The sequence below is a fragment of the Bidens hawaiensis genome, unplaced genomic scaffold (assembly GCF_021521415.1).
Source record: "Bidens hawaiensis isolate Kalapana, Puna unplaced genomic scaffold, B.hawaiensis_p1.1 tig00009686_1, whole genome shotgun sequence".
Lineage (NCBI taxonomy): Eukaryota > Viridiplantae > Streptophyta > Magnoliopsida > Asterales > Asteraceae > Bidens > Bidens hawaiensis.
Window position 1 is genome coordinate 143,107 of NW_027491726.1, and position 14,210 is coordinate 157,316.

At 36.4% G+C, this 14,210-nt stretch overlaps 1 pseudogene; it reads left to right on the top strand.

Annotated features, from left to right (window-relative positions):
* The first annotated feature begins 4,280 nt into the window (after window positions 1-4,280).
* Window positions 4,281-5,006, top strand: LOC143533394 (secreted RxLR effector protein 161 pseudogene; annotated as a pseudogene).
* Window positions 5,007-14,210: the final 9,204 nt, after the last annotated feature.

Genomic DNA, 14,210 nt, shown 5'->3' on the forward strand with positions numbered 1-14,210 from the left:
AAGAAGGTCGGGTTGATCCAAAGCAATATGCTTCAACCCCATGTGATAAAAACACATGGATTCTTGATAACGGGGCGAGTAACCACATGACGGGAAATCCGGAATGGTTTTCCAACATCGATCGTAACAAGACCGGTAAAGTAAGTTTCAGTGATGGTTCGTGTGTTGAAATCGAAGGTCGGGGCACGATAGTAGTAGAAGGTCAAAGGGGAGAACAACGAGCCTTGAGTGACGTTTATTTAATTCCATCTCTCAAAAATAATATTATAAGTCTCGGGCAATTAGACGAAGGAGGATGCAAGATCGGGATCCAAGACGGTATCTTATGGATATTCGAACAAGATGGAATACTTCTAATCAAGGTACCTCGTTCCTTTAACTGGGTTTATAAAATTAATTTAAAGGTTGTTTCTCCGATTTGCTTATAAGTCAATTTGCATAATGTTGCATGGATATGGTATGCTCGATTGGGGCATTTGAATTTCGATGCCCTTCGGGGTCTTAGAAACTCGCAGATGGAGTGCCAAGAATCGAACACCCGATGCAAATTTGTGATGCATGTATGCTAGGCAAACAAACAAGATCGGATATCCCGAAATAATCTAATTATCGTGCAAAGGTACCGCTCGAGCTCGTTTATGCCGATGTTTGTGGCGTGATTACTCCCGAGACACATGGTGGCAACCGATACTTTTTACTAGTTGTTGACGACTACACCCGCTATATGTGGGTTTTCACGATAAAGACGAAAGACCAAGTTGCGGGCTTACTCATAGATTTCGTGAAAAGGGTGGAAAACGAAACGGGAAAGAAACTCAAAACCATACGAACCGACAACAGGGGTGAGTTTACATCCCATGTGTTGGAAGATTACTTGTCAAGTATAGGTGTGGCACATCAGTTTACGGCCCCGTACACCCCACATCAAAATGGGGTGGTTGAAAGAAGAAACCGAACCATGCTTGGTACGACTCGAAGTTTGTTAAAGGCGATGTCACTACCACAAGACCTATGGGGAGAAGCGGTTCATCACTCGATTTATTTACTAAACCGATCACCAACAAAATCGTTGGAGGATTCGACTCCGTACGAGCGTTTAAAAGGAAGAAAACCGAACCTTTCACACGTTAAAGTGTTCGGATGCACGGGATATGTCAAAGTCCTTGGTACCGGTCAAAAGAAATTGGACGACCGAAGCATTGTGATGATTCACTTAGGTACTCAACCTGGAACAAAAGCCTACCGTATGTTTGATCCGATCAAAAGGCGAGTACATGTTACGCGGGATGTCAAGTTTGACAAGTGTAAAAGGTACGCGTGGGCCAATCTTGACAAACAAGAGGGCGAAAAGGGTCCTGAATGGACCGAATTTATTGTTAGGTGCGATATTGAACCTGAACCGGAGCAGGTGACAACCGGTTTTGACATCGGGTCTGTAGACCGACATGATACAGGTGAGTTGGTTCGTATCAGAAACGAAAGTGAGTCGTCAAGTTTAGAAGGTGGCAGCCCACCTGTAAGCCCGACTAGGCCTGGCACTGGCTTAAACGAAGAACCCTTACAAGTTATCCAGCCGCGTCGAACTACTCGAAAGACAGTTTTACCCAAGAAATTTAGCGACAATCTGGTTGAAGGTATACCGACACCCGCCGAGCAAGACCCGACAACCGACAAGGTAAATCTCCTATTATTATTCGATGATGAACCGGTAAATTTTCGAGAAGCGAATAATGAAAAACATTGGAGAATAACAATGGAAGTGGAGATCGAGTCGATTGAAAGAAACAAGACATGGCGGTTAGTCGAAGCACCACTCAATGTAAAACCGATAGGTTTAAAGTGGGTCTATAAAATCAAAAGAGATGAAGCCGGGAAAATAACCAAGTACAAGGCCCGACTCGTAGCTAAGGGGTATGTTCATAAATATGGGATCGATTTCGAAGAGGTGTTCGCGCCAGTGGCGAGAATCGAAACCGTTCGACTTTTACTCGCGTTAGCAGAAAACCAAGGTTGGGAAGTTCATCACTTGGATGTAAAATCCGCATGTCTTCATGGTGATTTGAAAGAAGAGGTTTACGTATTTCAACCTGATGGGTTCATTAAGAAAGGTCAAGAAAGAAAAGTGTACAAGTTGGCTAAAGCGTTATACGGTCTACGCCAAGCTCCAAGGGCGTGGAATACTAAACTAGACGGGTCGTTAAAAGAACTCGGTTTCACTCGATGTAAGCAAGAACAAGCGGTTTATAAACGGTGTTCCGGTCAAAGGCTATTACTCGTTGGAGTTTACGTTGATGATTTGAAAGTCACGGGTACAAGTGTGCAAGAAATTGCAAATTTCAAAAGACAAATGGAGTCAAGGTTCGAGATGAGTGACCTCGGGTTGTTGCATTACTATCTCGGGATCGAAGTGAAGCAAAGCGATCGTGGGATAACGTTAAAGCAAAGTGGTTATGTGATGTGATAAAAACAGTCAATAAATATTAACTAAATTAAACAAGTAATAAAAACAAGACCTAAGACTCAACTAAACAAAACACCGGCAAGTGAACCGGTCAATTGTACTAAACTAAGTAAGTCCGGAATATCGAACCCACAGGACTCTATAAATTACGTTAACTAACTAATTAGACTCAACTTACGACACGACTATTTATTATTAATGTTTTAAGGGGGATTTTTAAACTAATATTAAACTAAGATTAAACTAAGAAAGTAAATAAACAAGTTAACGAGAAACAAGCAACTAAACACAAGATCGAAACCAATCAGAGAAGGAATCTACCTAGGTAAGAATCCCATGCATCAACAATCATCAAGCAGTGGACAAATAACATGATTATGGAAACTGATTTCTAAACGTGTTCATCTAACAAACCCTAAGGACCTTTGACTGAATCAAATGAAATCCCGAAGAACAATTATTAGATTGTTAAGCAATCAGTTGAATTAATTTCCGCAAAGTCATCAATTAGGGTTAATTAATAGTATCTAAAGCAAGCAATCTTACGAAACACTAAACCCTAGATAACTTGATAAGCTAACATGACATCATGAACATGGATCAACACAATAAGCAAGAATATTGTCACTAACTATCCTAGTATGCAATTGACCAAGACACGTGAACAACTCCTCACCTTACAGCTATTGGAATTTAGCAAAACATTTTAAAACCTTAACCAACTATCAACAAGCTTCTATGATCTAATGGGCCCATTTAACCATAATAATCAAAACACCAAGTAATTGATTAAACATAAACCCTAAATCTAAAGAACACAATCAAAAGATAAAAGATCTACGTGAAGCAATAGTTAACAATCAATCAAGATAATAAATACTTATACGCATCATGAAAACAAAATCAAGTCTTTTACTATTAAATCAACGAAACCATAATCAAAGCATAAGTCCAAAACAAGAATCAAGTCTTAAACATGTTCATCAAACCTAGGTAGACATGAAGTCTAGCCTAGCATAGTTATAATCAAAGACAAATAACTAAACCAAAAAACAAAGAGAAACATCGTGAAAATTAATGAACAAAGACAATGAAAAAGAACGAAAGAACCCATCTTAATCGATCCTTGAACACCCGTATGAAAGCTCGATGATCTCCCTTGATTCCTAGCTTCAAAACCTTCACAAACTTGCTCTAACCCTTGGAAAATCGGCTGCCAAAAGTTGTAGGATCGGATTGGTATGCAATAGTGTATATATATATATATATATAAACGAACTGGGCTTGGGCTTGCGAAGATAGCTGACCAGGAGGCCTAGGCGCCCCGCGGCCCTTTGCCTTCGCGGGGCGCGGCGCCCTCAAAAGGTGGATTCCGGATTTTTTTCTTTTTTATTTATTTATTTGTTGCTAAATCTTGTTAATTATCTTCCTTGAATCAAAAGCAACACTTAGAACCTTCTAGACCTTCTTTTCCTTGACTTTCAAACCACCATCTATATGCAAATAAATCAAAACTCGTAAGTGAATTAATCATGTAATCAATGACGAGCAAAACGAGCATAAACTTCTCATAAAATGATAGAAAGAATTAAGTTTAACGTGAAAGACACCAAAAGATTTAAAACATGAAAAGCATACAATACTTGACTCAAAACTTAAATAAATAAAAGATAAACGAAACTCGAACTAAAACGAACTCAAAACATTAAATATACAAACTTTACAGGGGATTCGAGATGTATAAATACATGTATATCATTATGCAACGAAGATCCTAAAAGAAGCAAGTCTTTGGGAGTGCAACTCGACTCAATTTCCTATGGAACCGAGCTTAAAGTTGTCTAAAGAAGATGAGAATCCGAAGGTAGATCCGACCGGTTATAGAAAGATAATCGGAAGCTTAAGGTATTTAACTCATACGAGACCCGATTTGAGCTACTCAATTGGTTATGCAAGTCGGTTCATGCAATCACCAACTCAAGCTCATGCTCAAGCAGTTAAATATATTCTCCGATATCTAAGAGGTTCACTAGACTTTGGTATTACTTACTCGAGAGGCGGAAACAGTATGTTGCACGGGTATAGTGATAGTAGTCATGCGGTGGATATGGATGATGGTTGGAACACCTCAGGTCCGATTTTCTACTATGGTACATCACCGATATCATGGGTTTCTCAGAAACAAGGAACGGTGGCGTTATCATCATGTGAGGCTGAATTTATGGCAGCTACATTGGCTACATGTCAAGCCTTATGGCTTCGGGGTTTGTTGTCAGAGATGACTGGAGAAAAGGAGGAAATCGTGACGTTGAAGGTGGATAATTCATCGGCTATTGCCTTAATGAAGAACCCTGTTTTTAACGGGAGAAGCAAGCACATCAACACACGGTACCATTTCATTCGGGAGTGCATCGAGAGAGAACAAATCAACGTGGAGCATGTCAGTGGAGATTTACAAAGAGCAGACATCCTTACAAAAGCGTTGCCACGGTTGAAGTTTAACGAGATGCGAAGCTTCATCGGTGTCACAAGATTAGGGGGGTGATTGTTAGTGTAATCTTGCGTAAGTGCGGGGACCTAGTTGTCGTACTTACAAATCTAGGGGGTTATTGAGTTAGTTTTCCTCCTATTCTTATCTAACAAGTAATTGTATAGTTATAAATAGGGGTTATTTGTAATCAAGTAATCACAACAACAACTTATTAATCAATACAATAAAGGTTTAGACTTGAAATCTTATTGTTTTCAATATTGACACATACACTTAAGCCTTGATTATAATCATTGTTGCCGCGATTCCCAACAGAGGGAAATAGTTCAAATGTTCTTATGATTTTTTAAGCGCCCTAGAAAAAGAAATTATATTATACAAAACTTTTGTTAACTATTTTCATGCTAGCTCATTCGTGATTAAGATCATTAAATCAGGTAAACATAGAAATTGGTTCTTCCGGATTCACATTCATGGCTGTATTTGATATAACACAAACTTTAGACATGAGTTTTGTTCGAGCATTTTGTTTATAATAATCATTTCATTCTTAAATGACATCTTTTTAGCCTCATCCTGTAAAGCCTATTCATTAATTGTCTTTCACCGCAATTACTACATAGACTTCCACATTTTCCCCACATCCATCCTTGAATACTTTAGACTAGTCACTTTAATAATTAAGATGGTGCCATGACTGCAGTTTAACTAGAACTACCCGCCCTATAAATTGCTTTTGAAACCCCTCATAACATGTTATATTTGTAATGAACTCATAAAGATTCGAGGGAAAACTGCAACACAAGTTTTACATTTAAGCAACTGATAATTCAAATAAAAGGGAAATTTTAAATTGTTGTATAATGGTCATTAGATCATCAACAAGTTAGCAACGCATGACGTCATCACATATTTCTTATATTAGCTTGTATAAATCAAATAAATTTTATAAGAGAGGATGAGGCATTCATACAGATAGAATGAATCGCTTCCAAATTACATATATGGCAGCATCATCACCACCTCATGTGAGTAGGGTGCATGACTTCATTCCATGGTAAAGGTTAACCACAAAAAATTGATTTAGTTGTAAAGGTTACTCTAATGTACATTGGAGAATTAAAATGAATTAATAATTTATTTATTGCAAATTATTATCACACATAAATACCATCAACATTTCACCATTTTTATTCACTCAAACCCTCAATGACTAGTTTCTCAAACGATAATCTCGAGATATTAATACCGTCGAACAATTCCATTAACGATATTTATCAAACGATAGTAGCATACAGGTTTTCAAAGATCTCATCGAGCAAGCCGAAGGGGAAGACATGTAACATCTCAAAAATTTTGTGTCAAGATAAGTAAGGTACAGTATCCCTGAACTCGTTTAAGTTCATTTTTAAACGTTAAGCAAGTATCCATACTATTATCATTCAAACCTCGAACATAACTAGTAATAAAGGTGATAGTAAATGTTTTAAGCATGTATAAAATCTTATAGCATATAAACGGACGTTGAAATGATTTTGAGCCTTAACGGGCAAAACAGTAGGATTAGATGGGCCGTCTAATCATGTGACGGGCCGTCTCATCCTAAATTTGATATGGGTCAAGCTTTTAAATATGTGACGGGTGTCACATATATACAGACCGTCTCATTATGATACGGTCCGTCTCAAATTAATTTTTGTTTATTTTAAAGAAATTAAGTTTTTAAACCTACAAAACGTGGTCTGTAGCTGCGATGTTTTAAAAGTTGTCTATAAAAACTTTGGCTTAATCTAGACACTCTAGTTTTAAATTTATAAACCTAGACTCTCCTAATGCTAGACCACTAGATAGGCAAGGGTATCTATCGACTGTACTAAAGCCTAATGAAATCCGGATATGGAACCTATGGGTGTGTGGTTCGGTGCGGTTGTTGACTCAAACCGAACCAAAAACCAAACTTTCGGTTTTATGATTTTTTTTTAAAATCGTTTGGTTTCGGTTTTTGGGTTTGATCGGTTTTGGATACGTTTTTTTCGGTTTTGTTAATCGAGCCAAAACATTTTGGGCAAAAAACAAATAACACTTGACCCAAGATATTGAAATTAGGCATGATATATATATTTTTCTTTCAACTAATGATTAATGGAATATTGAATACCTGGACTTCAAATATTAAAAGCTAAGAAAAGAGGCATTTAAAATCAAAATTAAAAGTACTAGTATTATTATTAATTAACCATATGTAGCAACCAAATATATTTTTTATTAACCATATGTTAAAACTAAACAAATGGTCATCATAGATTTTGTTTTAATGGTTACGATTAAGATATTATGGTTCTTTCAATTTTTTGGTTATTTCGGTTCGGTTTTTTTGGTTCTTAAAAATACAAAACCAAACCAAAACCAATATTTCAGTTTTGGCTAAAGTTCAAACCGAACCGTCGGTTTCTAATTCGGTTTAGTTTTTTTGGTTCGGTTTTTTGGTTTTATAGGTTTCGATTCGGCTTTTTGGGTTTTGTGCACACCCCTAATTGAACCCGACGGACACTAGCGACGCCTAAAACTAGACCCTTACTAGGAACTTAATGATATTATTGGTTGGACAATTAACTAATTAAACTAAAACCGACACTAACGTTAACTTCGACATGGTGACCTAGACGAACTCAAAGATAAGAGAAGTACTACCTAGGTTTAGAATCATACTTGTGAATCTTGAATCTATCTTGCCGGTGGAAACTATGATAGAACTGGGATCTTAGAATATGACACCCTTGGCGGGTAAACTTACCGGTTGGTTGGATTGCCTGTCAGTCTCTCCAACATTGCTAATTACCAGCTAGAAAGATTACCTGTTAGTCTCTCTATCTCAATACAACCTAAAATGCAACGGGTAACCAAAGAACAATCGATAAAACACAAAATTACAGTGAAACTAGAGTAATATAGGGAAATCTCTTATTAGAGCATTTAAACATGAACTCCTAATCCCAATGATAGCTCGACTATCTATTACCTATGATTCACTAGATAGGTTGAATACAACACATTTTATACAAACAAAATAGGATAGAAGATTGAAGATATAGTCATTATATGCTATTTGATGACTCAGATGTTGGAAAACATAAATGATGTAAATTATATTTTCTCCGATGTGCTTTATAAAATTAAACGGGTATTTCCGACAATTTATAAAGAATAATTTGTTTTAAAGACTTCCGCTAAAAGAATGTAACTCTGAAACATTTAAAAGATCGGTACCAACTATTGTTCATACGCTTAGGCCCTCGGGGCAGGGTGTGACATGTTGGTATCAGAGCCATCGGCTTTAGCGAATTAGGTACTTTATTGAAAAGTATATAGGCTTTAACCACAGAATATATAAACATTACGGATAAGTTTTAACAATAGGGATAAGACATGAGTGTATTCCTATCCCTACGCGTAGATGTCGATCACCTTAATTATTATAACCAAGGAAAATCAGTTCTTTTACCACCTTGAAAAGGAAGAGGTTGCAAATTAACAATACGATTTCCGAATGTCCTATTAAGTGACGAGGATTCACTTCAAGCAACAATGGAGTAAGATTATGATTCAAATGATACTAGCATTACCCCTCACCAGTTCAAGTCATTTCAAGAAAATACACAAACGGGGAAAAACCGAGTAGGTCTAAGAAACCAATAATGCAGCATAAAGAACCTACCAGTTGTAAATAGTATAGTTGTAGTATTTTTGTGCACTATTGTAACTGCAGTATAAATAAATAAAAGATATGTTTTAAATTCCTCGAATATTAAACTTATATTTAAAATTTATCGTAGTATGTCAGGAAAGGAAGTGCAAACTCTTAGAGCAATTCTTCCAAAAAATCTGAAAGTGAGAAAAAACACTGACAATGAAATAAAGAAATTTCATCCCAATATATGGACAAAATCCAGAAGAAGATCAACGAAGCTATGACTCCAGCTTTGGGCGTACTCAAGAATATCTCTACTTGCCAAAGTCAATCAAGATCTAGCAAAAGAAGCCGGAGTAACTCTATTCATTCAAGAAAGGATGAAAGCCACAACATCTCTACAGTTGATAGCAACTCAAGGGACGAAATTAAATAGAAATTAAAACTCCAAAAGGGATGTATCTTTAAAAAATTTAAAGCCTACAATCCCAAAGAATTTTATAGAAATAAAGATGCTATAACCGCACTAAGACGGTTAGAGGAGCAAAATCCATTATCATAATAAGAAAATGAATAGGTGAAGAAGCAATCCAATACTCTTCACAAATGTTTAAAAGAGAAGATCTTGAATGATGTAATACCATCATGATCCAGACCAAGGGTAGAGAAACATTATACAATTTGAGCTGGGAAACATTCAAAAATCTTATTATACAAATTTTTTGTCTGATCCATGAAATGGATCAGATGCATACTAAGCTATGGAACCATAAGGTTGTTGGTACCAATCTCAAGGAATACAACACCAAATTCCTTGAATATTGTTGATTAGTTTCACACTTGGTCACCCCAGAGTACAACAAAGTTACACACTATATATATGGGTTACTAAGAGAGATAAAAACTTTGTAAGGTCTCATATGCCACAAACAGTTGATTCAACTACGAAATTGGCCTGACACTTGATCAACAGCATGATAAGAAATAAGGAGGAAGAAAAGAAGAATAATATTGGAAGAAAATATGAAAGAGAAACCAAGAAAGAAAACTACATCTTGAAGACAAATTAACATTCGTTGAATCTGTCTACAAAATTTATGTGAGAAAACATACCGGAAAATGTCGACTAGAGGTTGTTGTTACTTGCGCAGTTTGCAAAAAAAAAGTCACTCAGAGGAAGAATGTCGAAAGAAATTGGGTGTTTGCTTTAAATATAGAGAAATAGGCCACTTTCAAACAAACTCCCAAGAAGATCAAACAACTTCCCAAGAGGAAACTTATTGGGACTAGCATAAAAAATAACAGCATCAAAAACTAAAGTAAAGAAAAAGATGTTTTAGAAAATTCATGTCAAGAGCAGGATATCTTACATTACCAACAGAAAAGCAGACAGGAGTATGCCAAGGAATATCAGAGATTCAAGGCATTAGTTATAGATACTAGTTTAGCTAACTCTTGTAAACTATTTGTAAACTTGTTTTCTAAAACAAGTAGTTTTGTAAAAGGGTATTTAACTCTCTAATATATATATATATATATATACATAAAGAAGAATATTAGCATATAGATTGTGCCTTTACACAAGAATGCTTATATTCCTCATTTCAGAAAAAGAGATAGCTAAGATCACAATTCTGAAAAATATTAAGAAGAGTATGTGTTTGATTATGAACAATCATAAATAGATAGGAAAAAGGAGGCAACAATACTTAACAAAACACTAGTCAAGCCATTTTTTTATATCAAGGAAAATCAATTATATGAACCAACGAAAGTTCAAAGAGAATAACTGATACAACAGATCGAAGTAGGCGATAGAATTTTTTCGAAATCTATCAAATCCATTGAGTAAAGAATAACATAACTCCAATATGAGTATCTGAAAAGTCAAGATAAATATTTGAAGAGATTTAATAGACATAATCCAAAGGTACTATATTTAAACACAACTAGCCACTATGCTTAGCAATTTATAATTACATATGATATTCTAAACTATTGACTGATTACATAATTTAGAGGAATAGACTTAACAACAATTCAAGAATTCCATACTTTCAGAGTCAAACTCTGAAAGCATATAAGACTAAAAGACAGAATTTAGTCATAAATCAGAAAATGGGAATACTAACACCATAACTTTAAAGCAAAAATTATTCTGCATAACTCTAGATCATGAGTCGTACAGTTGTTCTCATAAGTCTTTAATTTTCAAGATGCATATGCTATGAATTTAGTCCCTAGCATCAAAACACATCACATTCCTGTATGTGAAGCATCACAATAGACCACGAAGCCATATTTCCCATCTGGCAAAGCCAAATGGGTGCATTTGTTATTTTGTTCTTTGGTGTCTCGAATGCTTCATTTTGTTTTAGTCCTCGGTCGTATTTTATTGACTTACGAGTTAATGTTGTTAAAGGTATTTCTATTTGAGAGAAATCCTGAAAAATTTTATGTAGTTCCCTGTAGGCCTAAGAAACTTCTATCTTCGGTCGACGACTTAGGAATTTCCCATTTGGATAACCTCAATCTTTGTAGGATCTACTTTGTGACAACCCACATTTATCAAGGTAGAATATTTAAATTTCGCTTGCTTGAATTCTTACGTGATATATAATGTGAACTAAACCAAGTATTGATAACGTTGGTTTTTGCGTTGATGCACTATTTGAGCCACTTTTATCATGCACTAGTCTTATATTTCCTATGTTTCATAGAAAAATAAATGAGATTTTAGTTACACGTGAGCTTTTTATAGAAATTTTTAAAACGTGATAAGCATTGTTGAACCGTATGTTGGGCTACTACTAATATGGTTTGTACTTTGTTATGGGCTTACATTGTAAATCGAGATTACATGGATATCAGTGGGCTTTTGGGTAGTGTTGGGCTTGTATGTAGTCTCTATATAAACCTTGTAACTAGGTTAACTTTAGAATAGACGCAAGAGACGAGAGAGAGAGAGAGAGAAGTATTGGTTGTTTTGTAACCTATTGTGCTTAAGCACCAGACATGAATATACGTGTGTTTTGAAGTAGTTTCATCGTGTTCTTATTCTGTTTACTTGTGTTACATTGAATCAACTCGTGTTAGATTCTGCCTAACAACGAGTTAGGGTGATAACACATTGAAAGATCCTACAACGGGACTCACAATTGGTATCAGAGCCTATTGACCTATTCTAGGCTCGGTTGTGATATCACATATTCAAGGATTGTGTTTTATTGATTTTCTTGGTGGCTGTAGTGTTTGAATTTACGGTGAACCACTCATCGGAGAAGAAAAATGCTATTTGGGTTGAAGATTGACTTAATTTTGATTAAAATTCAAATCCCTTTGATTTCAGGATTTAGTTTGTTACCAAACTTATCTGGTCAAAGTTTCCTTGGACGTTATTGGGCATTTTGGATCGTTTTCGGGCAATCAAGATCGTTTTCGGGCAATTTAGATCGTTATCGGCCATCACTTGGTCGTTCTCGGGATCATCTAAGAGTATTCGGCAAAACTTCTGGGTTTACGGTGGATTTTGCTAGTTCTCAATCAATTCCAAGTGTTTTCTGTTGACTTGAAGTTTTCTCGGTCAACTTAAAGTGTTCTCTGTTAACTTTCTGAGTTATCGGTCAATTTTAATTGTTCTCGGTTGATTTTCAGGGTTATCGGTTGACTTTTGAGTTCTCGGTTAAAGATTGTTGTTCTCGGCTATGACTGTGCATCTGGGTCTGATCTGTTGGGCCTTAGGATAACTGAATTTATAATTGGACTTCTGTGTTGGACCAATACATTAGTTTTTCACTTAAAATGGACCAAGTAACCAATAATTCATCAAATGTTGCTCTACATCAAGAATTGGACTGCATCATGGGAACTGCTACTCATGTAACCCATTTATTGTCTCATGAGGGGTTTTCCGAGTGGAAGTTTAGATTTGAAAAATATATGAAGATGAAAGATGCAAAGATTTTGAGGAGCATTGTTCGGGGTCCTCAAGCTATCACCTATCAATGCGAAAATTCTGAAGAGGTGGCTGTGAAGCCTGTCGAATTGTATGACGATGCAGATTTTTAAAAGATTGAAGAGGACGAAAAGGCCCTTGCTACCTTAAATATGGAACTTTCACCTGAAATTGCCTTGGGATTTAGAGAATTACAGTCTGCTAAGGCTTTATGGGAAGCCCTTATTGAAGTGTATGAGGAAAATGAGGACATGAGAATAAGCCGACAAGATCTATTACGACAAAAATTCAATATGTTCAATCATGTTCTGGGAGAGTCTTTGGAAACACAATTGCAGAGATTTATGTCTCTAGTGACTGAAATGCGATTTGGAAACATAAACTTGATCGCTACTGTGACAAATAATAAACTGGTCAATTCCCTGCCACAGAGCTGGGATATGAATGTTTTTGTGATAAAGAAGAATGGATCTCGCCAGGCTAACTTTGTCAGAAGTAATGGCAATCATAAAAGCATGTGACATGGATGACAAGCAACATGCCATAAACCATGCCAATTCCTACAATGCGGTCGGCTACAGTGTTGCTTCCAACAATGAACTCATCTCACAAGACATCTTTTCATTGTTTAAATCTTCTCAGGGACAGTACACTCGGCCACAACAGTCTCAAAATAATTTCTCGATGTTTAAGTCTGCACAAGGCCAATTCACTCCGGCACCACTACACTCAACTCCCGTGTTCTTTCCTCGACCTGTTCAACAATTTGCTTCTGCTACTAAGCCTCAGCCACCTGCTGCATTTTCCAGTCAGTCTTCTAATCAGATTCCCACTATCTCAAAGGAGACTCAAGAAAACATCGCCTTGATGGCAAGGTTCATGAATTTCTACAACGCCTTTCTTGCTGGAGATCTGGTTCAACCAGTTGTAGCTGCTGAGTTGGATCAAATTCATCCTAATGATGTGAAGGAAATGGATATCTCTTGGCAAATAGCCATGGCAGTGTTTAGTGCAAAGAAATTTACAAAGAGAACAGGTAGAAACAACTGGAATGTGCCGGCTAACCAAAATGTGGGATTTAACAAAGACACTCTGAGGTGCTACAATAGTCACGAGCTGGTTTATTTCGCTCGTGAATGCTCTAATCCAACTAAGGAAGGAAACCGAGAAAGGGCACTAGTTATGGTGAGCAATGCAAAAGGAGAAAATACAGCTAGTTCAGGTGAAAGTGAGCGAGGACTGGTAGCTCAACAGTTCTCTTGGAATGATCAAATGACAGCTCTTAGCATTGGAAATCAGACTGCTAACTTTTCCCGGATTGAGGTTGCTGAAGAAGAGAACGTTGCTAAGGAACAAGTTAAGGAACTTCAATTTGCTTTCATGGCTTTCACTCCTTCTAGCTCATCCGAGGTAAGTTCTGAATTATGTTCTCAATCTTGTATTAATAAGGTAGATTTATATAAATCTCACAATAGTAACTTGATTAGAGAAGTGAGGAATAAAACCTGAAAATTTCACTCTTATGAAATTCGAGAAAGCTTTAAAAGAAAAACTTGAGGCATAAAAAAGGATTTCTCTAAACTTAAATCTGATTTTAGCATAAAGTGTTGTCACC